The sequence below is a fragment of the Elephas maximus genome, chromosome 7 (assembly GCF_024166365.1).
Source record: "Elephas maximus indicus isolate mEleMax1 chromosome 7, mEleMax1 primary haplotype, whole genome shotgun sequence".
Classification (NCBI taxonomy): domain Eukaryota; kingdom Metazoa; phylum Chordata; class Mammalia; order Proboscidea; family Elephantidae; genus Elephas; species Elephas maximus.
The window spans coordinates 27,854,424-27,866,339 of record NC_064825.1 but is presented as its reverse complement, the minus strand read 5'-3'; positions in this window follow the sequence as shown (position 1 = coordinate 27,866,339).

Here is an 11,916-nt window from a genome sequence, read left to right as displayed (position 1 = left end):
AAACACATGTTTACATTTGGACTGTTTGTACATTTGGGTGACTTGAAGGTCTGGACCGATAGAGATTATGCCCCAATCTATTCATTCAATCACTTATTAACACACAAAAAATATTGAGTGCATAATATATGCCTAAGAAGCCCTGGTGGAGCAATGGTTAAGCATTTGGCTTTTACTGAAAGGTTCACAGTTTGAACCCACTAGCAGCTCCAGAGAAGAAAAGAGCTGTTAATCTGCTCCCATAAAGATTACAGTCTTGGAAACCCTATGGGGCAGTTCTACTACGTCCTATAGGGTGGCTGTGAGTGAGATCACAACAATATATGCCAGGCCCTGGTAGAGAAGTGAAGACATACTTTTCATGGGGGATATTTATTATAAACAAAGTATAAGGGCAGAAGCTGGACTATATGAAGAAAAACAGAGCATCAGGATTGGAGGAAGACTCATTAACAACCTGAGTTATGCAGATGACACAACCTTGCTTGCTGAAAGTGAAGAGGACTTAAAGCACTCACTGATGAAGATCAAAGACCACAGCCTTTCATAAGAGAGGATCCAAAAGATCTGACCTACTGGCCTGACAGAGTCTGGAGAAACCCTGAGAGTACGGCCCCTGGACGCCCTTTCGGCTCAGTAATAAAATCATTCCTGAGATTCACCCTTCAGCCAAAGGGTGGACAGGCCCAGAAAACAAAACAAGAGTAAAGGGGCACACCAGCCCTGGGGCAAGGACTAGAAGGCAGGAGGGGAAAGAAAGCTGGTAATAGGGAACCCAAGGTTGAGAAGGGGGAGTGTGGACATGTCGTGGGGTTGTTAACCAATGTCATAAAACAATATGTGTACTAACTGTTTAATGAGAAAATAGTTTGTTCTGTAAACCTTCATCTAAAGTACAATAAAAAAAGGAAGAAAAGACCACAGCCTTCAGTATGGATTACACCATAACATAAAGAACACAAGAATCCTCACAACTGGACCAATAAGCAACATCATTACAAATGTAGAAAAGATTGAAGTTGTAAAGGGTTTCATTTTACTTGGATCCACAATCAACACCCATGGAAGGAGCAGTCAAGAAATCAAATGACATTATTGTACTGGGCAAATCTGCCATAAAAGACCTCTTTAAAGTGTTCAAAGGCAAAGATATCACTTTGAGGACTAAGGTGCTCCTGATCCAAGCCATGGTGTTTTCAATTGCTTCATGTGCATGTGAAAGCTGGACGATGAATAAGGAAGATCAAAGAATTTACACCCTTGAATTGCGGTTTAGGCAAAGAATATTGAATATACCATGGACTGCCAAAAGAACCAACAAATCTCTCTAGGAAGAAGTACAACCAGAATGCTCCTTAGAAGCAAGGATGGTGAGACTACATCTCACATACTGTGGACATGTTGTCAGGAGGGATCAGTCCCTAGAGAAGGATGTCACGCTTGGTAAAGTAGAGGGTCAGCAAAAAAGGGTCAATGAGATGGATTGACACAGTGGCTGCGACGATGGGCTCAAGCATGGCAGTGATTGTGAGGATGGTACAGGACCAGGCAGTGTTTTGTTCTGTTGTGCACAGGGTCACTATGAGTCAGAACTGATTCAACGGCACCGAACAACATAAGGACAAACGATGATGTGCTATGAATAAAGCCATGGTGTTTTCAATCACATCATATGCATGCAAAAGTTGGACAATGAATCAAGAAGACTGAAGAAGAATTGACACCTTTGAATTACAGTGTTGATAAAAAATATTGAGTATACTGTGAACTGCCAGAAGAACAAACAAATCTGTCCTGGAAGAAGTACAGCCAGAATGTTCTTTAGAAGCAAGGATGGCGACACTTTGCCTTAAGTAACTTGAACATGTTATAAGTAGGCACCAGTTCCTGGACAAGGACATCGTGCTTGGTAAAGTAGAGGGTCAGCAAGAAAGAGGAAGACCCTCGGTGAGATGGAATGACACAGTGGCTGCAGCAATGCACTCACACATAGCAATGATTGTGAGGATGGCGCAGGACTGGCAGTGTTTCCTTCTGTTGTACAAAGGGCCACTGTGAGTCGGAACCCACTCAATGGCACCTAACAACAATAATTTACCCTACCATATCTAAAGTTTTGTGTAGAATATAAAACAACAACATGAATAAAGATAAAGCAAGGTAAAGTCATTGGAGTCCCTGGTTGGTACAAACAGCAATGCACTTGATGCTAACTGAAATGTTGGAAGTATGAGTCTACCCAGATGCACCTCAAAAGATTTGGTGAAAAACCATCCGCTGAAAACCTGTGGAGCACAGTTCTACTCTGACACATACGGGTTCTCCATGAGTTGAAACTGACTTGACGGCAACTTTGTTTTTTTAAGGTTAGGGCATAGAAAGTGCAGGGGGTGGAAGAAAGCATTTAAATAATCATGGAGGGGGGCCTCTCTGAAAGTTGTCATTTGAGAAGAGGCCTGAATGAGGTAAGGGAGTGCAGTCATATAAGATAGGGGAGGGATTTCCAGGCAAAGAGAGAAATGCCAGTGCAAACACCCTGAGATAGGAGCAAGTGTGGCATTGTGGTAGACGCTCCCCAATGATGTCCATGTCCTAATCCACAGAACCTGTGACTGTGTTAGCCCACATGGCAAAGGGGAATTGAGGGTGCAAATGGAATTAAGGCTGCTAATCAGCTGACCTTGAAATAAAGAGATTATTCTGAATTATCCAGCTGGGGCCAATGTAATCCCAAGGGTCCTTCAAGAAGAAAAAAGGAAGCAGGAGTGTCAGTTCGGAGACAAGGCATAGTTGAGAAAGACTTAACTGGCTGTTATTGGCTTTGAAGATGGAGGAAGGAGCCATGAGCAAAAGAATGCAGGTAGCCTCTAGAAATTGAAAAAGGCAAAAAAAAAAAGCATTCTCCCCTAGAGCCTCCAGAAGGAATGCAGCCCTGCCAACATCTTGATTCTAGCCCAGTGGAACCCATTTTAAATGTCTTGCCTTCAGAACCGTAAGATAATAAAACTGTGTTGTTTTAAGTCTGTAGTAATTTGTTACAGAAACAGTAGGTAATTAGTACAGCCTGTTTGAGAAACAGCAAGAAAGCCAAGATAGCTGCAGCCGCATCATGGCAAGAGCCACATCGTGTAGGGCCTTCTAGATAAGAAAGGGTATTGGATTTAATTCCTGAACGTAGTGGGCAGCCATAGGAGGCTTTTGAGCAGGTGAGTGACATAATCTCATTTAAGCTTTAAAATCTACCAGCATGGACAAATCTCAAAAACATACTGTTAAAAACAGAAGCAAGTCAGAGAAGATAAATTACTCCAAATCAGACAACACTAGAATCAATTTCTTATTTAGAGATGCAATTTCATTTTTTAAAAGAGGAAAGAAATAACATAAAATTCAGGATGTGGGTTACGCCTGAGGGGAGGCAGGGAGATGGAGTTTGGGAAGGACATCAGGCAACCTCTGAAGTACTGACAAATGCTATTTTTTTTAAGCCATGTAGTGGCTCTGGGGTGCTCATTTTATTCTTTTTGAAATCATAGGTACTCTCTTTTGTAGCTATGGTAGGTTTCATAATAAAAAATGTTTTAAAAATACTCTGAATTCCAAAAAATTTGTGTAGATATTCTCCCTCAAGGAGGGGGAACATAACTCCCTACTCCTCAGATGTGGGCTACTCTTAGTGACTTCCTTCTAAAGTGTACAGTATGTAAAGAGAAGAAGAGTGGGTACGTTTACAGTGAAGAGACCTGACAAACACTACCTCAGCCAGAGGATCAAGGCCAACATCAGCAGTCTTAAGTCATGTTGATAGTAATTAGCTTTGATATGATGTTTATGCACATGGCACTTTACCTCTGTGGTCTTCCTCCCCAAAACCATCGCCCCAGTCTCATCATGAGGAAAATATCAGACGCGTTACAACGGTGGAGCATTCCATGAAATACCTGACTGAAACTCCTCAAAACTATCAAGGTCAGCCAAAATGAGGAAATTCTGAGAAACCACCACAGCCAAGAGGAGCCTAAGGAAACATGACAACTAAGTGAAATGTGATATCCTGGATGGGAACCTGGAACTAAATAAATAAATAAATAAGATTGGGTAAAAACTAAGGAAGCCTGAATAAGGTATGGACTTTACTTCATAATAACGTGTCATCATCACTGGTTCATTAATTGTAACAAAAAAGCCATATGTCTTAGTCATCTAGTGCTGCTGTAACAGAAATACCACAAGTGGATGGCTTTAACAAAGAGAAATTTATTTTCTCACAGTCTAGTAGGTTAAAAAACAAAGTCCAAATTCAGGGCATCAACTCCAGAGGAAGGCTTTCTTTCTCAGTAGGCTCTGGAGGAAGGTCCTTGTCCTCAATCTTCCACTGGTCAAGGAGCTTCTAAGGCACAGGGACCCTGTGTCCAAAGGACGCACTCTGCTCCTGGTGCTGCTTTCTGGTGGTATGAGGTACTCCCCGCCCCAACTTTCTGCTTGCTTCCCTTTCCTTTTATCTCTCGGGAGCTAGAAAGGGTACAGGCCACACTCCAGGGAAACTCCCTTTACCTTGGATCAGGGAGGTGACCTGAGTAAGGGTGGTGTTACAATTCCACCCTAATCCTCTCAACATAAAATTACAATCACAAAATGGAGGACAACCACACAATACTGGGAATCATGGCCTAACCAAGTTGATACACACATTTTTGGGGGAAACATAATTCAATCCATGACACCATACTGATATAAGATGTTAATAATAGGGGAAACTGAGTGCAGGGTATAAGGGGACTCTTCTCAATCTTTCTGTACATCTAAAACTGTTCCAAAAAATAAAGTCAATTAAAAAAAAAGTGCTCTGGTTGCTGTGTGAATGATTGACTACGGGAAGGCAAGATTGATGCAGGAAGACTTGTTATAAGGCTATTTGTGAAGTCCAGGTAGGAGGAAATCTTAGCATGGAATAGCATGATAACAGTGAGAGAGAAGGGATAACATATGGGCTATATTTTGAAAGTGGAGGCAGTGGGAATTGGATATAGAGTGTGAGCAACAGCAACAACAAAAAGGAAATGGGACAAGATGTAGGGGGAAGCACATTTGAGGGCAGGAGTGTCTGGGAGGTGTGGGAAGCTGATCTCTCCAGCCCCTTCTAGCTGGTGGTTCTAATAGGCTCTGGCTGAGACCTTGGAGGGAGGCCAAGAAAGCACCTGCATAAATTGCCCTGGCTTCTCCAGGCCATGTGCATGGAAGCTTCTTGGTATAATTACTCCCCAAGAGCTCTAGAAACAGGGCAAACTGCTCCCTGTGGGAGAGAACTTCAGTTCTGATTACATATTCCGGGGACACTGGAATTGTATTTACTGCTGTGGAAACAAAGCAGTATGAGCAGAGAAAGAGAAGGAAGGCAGTAAAAAAACAATACAGTATCAAAAAAGCTAGCACAACTAAACAATATTGCAATCTCCAGGAAGGGAAAGGGAGGCAAGGTCAAGAGGGGGTTGCCTCACCTGCTTGGAAAACTCCTTGGTCAAGGTCAAAACCACTTCAAGCAGGGCCGTAAGCAGAGCTGTCTGAGGGGCCAATTCTGTTGGTCTAGCCAGCTCAGTGTGAGCCCTATGAGAGCCAGAGAGGATCTTTCTCAGTCTCCACCTCCCTGCACCACCCAACAATTTCTAGAAGATGGAAGCCCCCTCAACACTAAGGGTCATCCCACCCCGTCTTACCTCAAGGTAGCCAGAGGACAACGTATCATGGGCTGGGTGATGCCGGGATCTAATCTACAGCCAAAGACAACTATGGTTCTTTTGGGGGGGTTACTTTTTTTGTTTGTTTTAGTAATGAATGGGATTGTGAAGCTCTCTCTCTCTCTCTTTTTTTTCTTTTTGTTCTCCCTGAATCCCACCAAAATAATAATATGAATAATAGTAATGATAGCTATCCTCCTGCCAACCATTTATCAATCATCATCTATGTGCCAGGCTCACTGCTAAGTAATGTCCTTACATTAACTCATTTTATCATTGCAGCATCCTGTGACGTCGGTATTATTATCTTCATTTCATAGATAATAATGCCAGCCCACTTTTATCCAATTTGTGCCATCTGCCAGACACTGTGCAAAGAGCCTGCTATCACACTTGGACAAAGGAAAATATGACTGTCATGCTGATTTTATGGAGGAGTGAAGTAGCTGGTCCGAGGTCTGCAGCCAGTCAGGGCCAGCGCTGAGAGGCCCAGGTAGGTTCCCGGGAAGGGTGTGTGGCCTGGGACGCCTCAGTCACGGTGGGCTAGAAATGAGGAGCTGAAGGATGCCTCCCTGTTGGGGTTTTATTAAACACCTGTAGTAAGATATAATTCACATACCAACAATTCTCCCGTTTAAAGTGTACAATTCACTGGCTTTTACTGTATTCACCGAGGTGTGTAGCCATCACCACAATCAATTTTAGAACATTTGCATCACCCCAAAGGAACTCTTTATCCCTTAGTCATCACCTGCCTATTCCTCCTCTCCCCCGGCCCCTGGCACCACTAATAATCTCCTTTCTGTGGATTTGCTTATTCTGGACATTTTATATAAATGGAATCATATGAGGTACTACAATCTTTTCTGACTGACTTCGTTCACTTAACATAATGTTTTCAAAGTTCATTCATGTTGTAGCACCTACCAGTACTTCATTCCTTTTTACTACCGAATAACATCCCGTTGTATGAATATACACACCCCATTTTGTTGATCCATTCTCCACTTGACGGACCTTTGAGTTGTTTCCACTTTTTGGCTATCGTGAGTGATGCTGCAATGAACATTAGCGTACGAGATTTTGTGCAGACATGTTTTCGTTTTCCTGTCAGCATTTTTCACAGGCCTCTGAGATAGTGTTAAAGACAGACGTTTTGAAATTGAATTTCCTTCTCTTCAGAAACTGTTGGGGAAACACATGAAGATTTCAGGTTGTTTCCAAGAAACAGGCCTGCCAAGGAGTCTGTATTTACCTTGGGGCATCCACCTTGACGCAGAGCCTGGCGGTCAGATCCTTCCTCTGGACGGGGTCCCAGAGTTGATTAAACCTGAAATACCAATATATGCCAGCAAAGCTTATAAAAGACTGGTGTGTAAGCTCAGCATGCTTGTCCATTTGTTTATGGCAGAGATGAAGATCATCAGGCAGGCTGGATTTTTTGATGGCCTGCTTAGGGTTTTTCTCCCAGTAGGCAGGCTGTTTAAGGAGCCAAATAAAAATCAAAATGTTGTTTGTGAGTATGAGTTTGGAAGAAGTGGGGCTAGTTCTGGGGTATGAATGTATAGTTTAAAAAAACTGAACCTGTTGCCTTCGAGACGATTCTGGCTTGTAATGACCCGATAGGACAGAGTAGAGCTGCCCCATTGGGTTTCCAAGGAGCAGCTAGTGGATTCAAACTGCAGACCTTTTGGTCAGCAGCGAAACGCTTAACCACTGCACCACCATGGCTCCTGAATGTATAATGGCACCCAGTTAGGAGAGCCATCACGTGATCAGGGTATATCTGCTGCATATTGGGTCATTTTCCTGAACCCTCCATGGACCGGAATGGTCATTGCCAGTATTGATCTCTGATTTGGTGATTTTCCTATGCTTTCAATGCTAACCAAACCTCCCCTACAGATCCTTCTTTCAGAGTTATTAATATCTACTCCCCCTGTATTACCAAAGGTGATGCCTCCCAAAGTTGTATTTCAGCTTGGACCTCTCTTCTACATCCTACCCAGGCCTTCCAACTCAGTAAACATTAAACTGAACTCCACAACCTATTCTATATCTTGGTTTCTTATTTTTGTAAATAGGAGACCACCCATTTAGTCACCCAGATTAAAGACTAGGGAATCTCCCGGTTTCCTCCCTTCTCCTCACCTCCAACATGCTAAGTCCTAATTTTCCCCCTTAAAATGTCTCTTGTTTTCCTATTATTGCCCTGGTTTAGCTGCAAGTTGTCACTCATATAAACTAATGGTCAATTAACTTTTCAACAAATGGCCAGATAATAAATACCTTAGGCTTTGAAGGCCGTATGATCTCTGTCACAACTCTGCAATTGTAGTGCAAAGGAAGCCGTAGATAATAGATTAGTGAATGAGAAGGAACGTATGCTTGTGCTCAAATAAAACTTTATTTATGAACATTGAAATTCAAGTAATTTCTGCATGACATGAAATATTCTTCTTTTATTGATTTATTTTCAACACAGGCCTCAAGAACCTTGGCCTGCCAAGGTTGGATGATGGATATGGTAACATTGGGTCCAGGTTTCCAAAAGGAGTTAGATGGTAAAACTGTGAAGGAAAAGAGATTGTTTCTCAGAATTTTCCACCTCTGCTTCTCTCTCAACTTCTGGCATCATTTTTTTTTTCTTCTCCCTCCTTTCCCAGAGCCCATCAAATCTTCTAACTTCCTTTTTATTTAGCTGGATATTACAGAAAAATCTATTAGGCATCAAACAGTCATCGAGGACTCTCTAGCTAATCCTTTCCAAGAAGTCTGAATTTTTATAGAAGATAATTGAAACTGAGAAAAATTTCTACTCTATCATTTTTTCAACTTGTTCTTTCCTCTTTCTTTTAACCATTCAGTCAACAGATATTTTTGAGTACCTATTATGCTGCTACTCAAAAAGTCAGAGATTCAAACCCACAAGTGGCTTTGTGGGAGAAACACCTGGTGATCTGCTCCCATAAAGAGTACAGCCTAGGAAACCCTATAGGGCAGTCCTTCTCTGCCCTATAGGGTTGCTGTGTGTCAGAATCGACTCGATGGCACATAACAACAACAACATTATGCTAGGGAAGGAGCTCTGGTGGAGCAGTGGTTAAGTGATTGGCTGCTAACTGAAAGGTTGGTGGTTCGAACCCACCAGCCACTCTGTGGGAGGAAGATGTGGCTGTCTGCTTCTGTAAAGATTACAGCCCTGGAAACTCTATGGGGCAGTTCTACTCTGTCCTATAGGGTCACTATGAGTTGGAGTCAACTCAACAGCAATGGGTTTGGATTACGCCGGCATTCTAGGTGCTTGTTGTTGTTGTGTGCCATTAAGTTGAGCCTATAGAACAGAATGGGTCTGCCCCATAATGTTTCCTGGGCTGAAATATTTATAGGAGACGATCACCAGGTCTTTTCTCACGTGGAGTAGTTGGTGGGTTCAAAAGGCCGACCATTTGGTTAGCAGCAGAGTGCTTAACCATTGAGCCACCACATCTCCTCCTCTAGGTGCTAGGGACACAGAAATGAATAAGTCACAGGTCTCGCCCTCAAAACAACTCAGTCAGGGAAGGATATAAGAAAAAGTAGTGGCAGAAATTCAGGTTGTGGTAATTCATCTGAAAAAGTTTAGAAGTCTGCTTTGGCATAATTATGGAAAGGTGGAGGAACTGTATTGGTGTGAACTATACAAAGAACTTTATGTGAACATGTCCGAGGAGGCATAGCTGCTTAGATCTTGATACCTTGTAGGAATGTGAGTCCAGGAAGCAAGCATTTTCCAACCCTGCCTTTCCCACTTCCCTTTCCCACTTCCCTTTCCCACCAGCTGAGCTCAAAAATTGTGCTTTGATCTTAACTCCTGCAGCCCTTCCACTCAGAGTTGAGGTAGGAGGCACACCTGGTTACAATCTAATTTAATAATTGCGTATTTTAAAACATGAAGTGATAGAGGATAATACTAGCTTGCAGGGTTCTCGGTGCATAGCGAGGACATATAGTAAATGCTTGCTGAACAAACTACTGTGTGCAAATTAAAATGCACTGGAACGCATTGCAGGCAAATGAATGAATTAATCTTAAAGCAAATAAGTCAACCAAATGTCAATAAAAAGTCAGTAGCCTAAGAAAATTGCTTCTTGAACTCTTTTGGATGTCATATGTAGACTGTTTACATTAAACCAGAACAGCACATCTTCCTAGACTTTCAGTGGCCTGACCCACTAACTAACGTGGGTATGATTGTTTTCGTTTTCATTAAAGAGGGACAGAACTGATTGTGATAATTTTACATCTTAAAAAAAGATCTCTAGGGATCCCTGGGTGGTGCAAATGACTAAGTGTTCGACTATTAAATGAAAGGTTGGCAGTTTGAACCCCCTCAGAGGCACCTTGGAAGAAAGTCCTGGAAATCTGCTTCTGAAATGTCAGTCTTGAAAACTCTATGGAGTTCAGTTCTACTCTGCAACACGTGGGATCGAGTGGGCAATGCACTAATAACAAAAATCTCTATTTTCATTTGACAGAGTATAAGATATTTATCATAGGAGTTTCCAGTCTGCATTTAGCTAATAGTTGTTGCATTTCCATTTGTTATTTCAGATACCCTAAGTAAAGTAATATTTACAGTATCCTCATCAATAAGCAACATCATGATAAAGAGAAAAGATTGAAATTGTCAAGGATTTCATTTTATTTGGATCCACAATCAACAACGCCAATGAAAGCAACAGCCAAGAAATCAAACCCGACAAATTGCATTCGGCAAATCTGCTGCAAAAGACCTCTTTCAGGTGTTAAAAAACAAAGACTTCACTTTGGGGACGATGGTACACCTGACCCAACCCATGGTATTTTCAATTGCCTCACATACATGTGAAATGTGGACAATGAATAAAGAAGACCGAAGAATTGATGCCTTTGAATTTATGGTGTCGGCGAAGAATATTGAATATACTACAGACTGCCAGAAGAATGAACGAATCTGTCTTGGAAGAAGTACAGCTAGAATGTTACTTGGAAGCAAGTATGATACCACTTTTTCTCATGTACTCTGGACCTGTTATCAGGAAGGACCAGTCCCCGGAGAAGGATATCATGCTTGGTAAAGTAGAGGGTCATTGAAAAAGAGGAAGCCCTTTAACGAGATGGACTGACACAGAGGCTGCAACAATGGGCTCAAGCATAGCAATGATTGAGAGGATGGCACAGGACCAGGCAGTGTTTCGTTCTGTTGGACATAGCGTCGCTGCAAGTTGGAACCAATTCAATGGTACCTACCAACAACAACAACATCATGATTGTTAGGATTTATGTTTCCTTTGTTCTGTTTACGTGTTCAAACACAAGCAAAAAAGAATTAAACACAAGCCATGAAAGAGATACAACTTTCTTCTGTGTAGTTTCAATGACTGTGTTCTTTATTCTGCCTTCCATAATTGAGCTAAGGAAGAATTACAATTATTATCACTATAAGGAAAAACTTAAGACTTTGGAATGGGCAAAAGAGATTACTGGGTATTCCTTCAATGAAAGATTGAAGCCCCCAGGGATTATGTAATTCCGCATAGAGGTGACTTTGCCTAGGCTGCTATACAACTCTGTGGAGCTAAAAGTTAACTTGTAGCAAACTGACAGCTTTTTTTTTTTTTTATAGGAATATAAATGAGTTGTGTTCCCATGGAATGAAATTGATTATCATACTATGGATAGAACTTTTTTTTGCAAATTCATTTCAACATTTCTGCATTCATACATATAATGAATTAAATAAAATTACATTATGCATGTTCATTTTATATCTGAGAGTCATGATTTTTATTATTTTTTGAAAATCATCCTTTGATATCACATTTAAACTTATTTACAAATTTCAGTTAATTAGTAATTATAGAGGCGGAATAAAAAAGTGGCCTTTTGCCATTTTGATCAACACTTCAAGATAAGTACAAAATACTTAGACGTTAAGAGCAAAAAGTTGCTGGCCTAAAATCTAGCCCAAGTAGAAACAAGTTCTTTTCACCTGAAATTCCAATTCGTTTGATAGTAATTCATATCCTTATGGGCTAAGCCTGTTACACCAGAGATGGTAACAAAGTAGTCACTAATTGTTTTGGGGAATTAGAATGGACATCTGTAATAAAAGGTGCCCCAGGTGGTGCAGATGGTTTGACTCTGCTGCTAAGCGAAA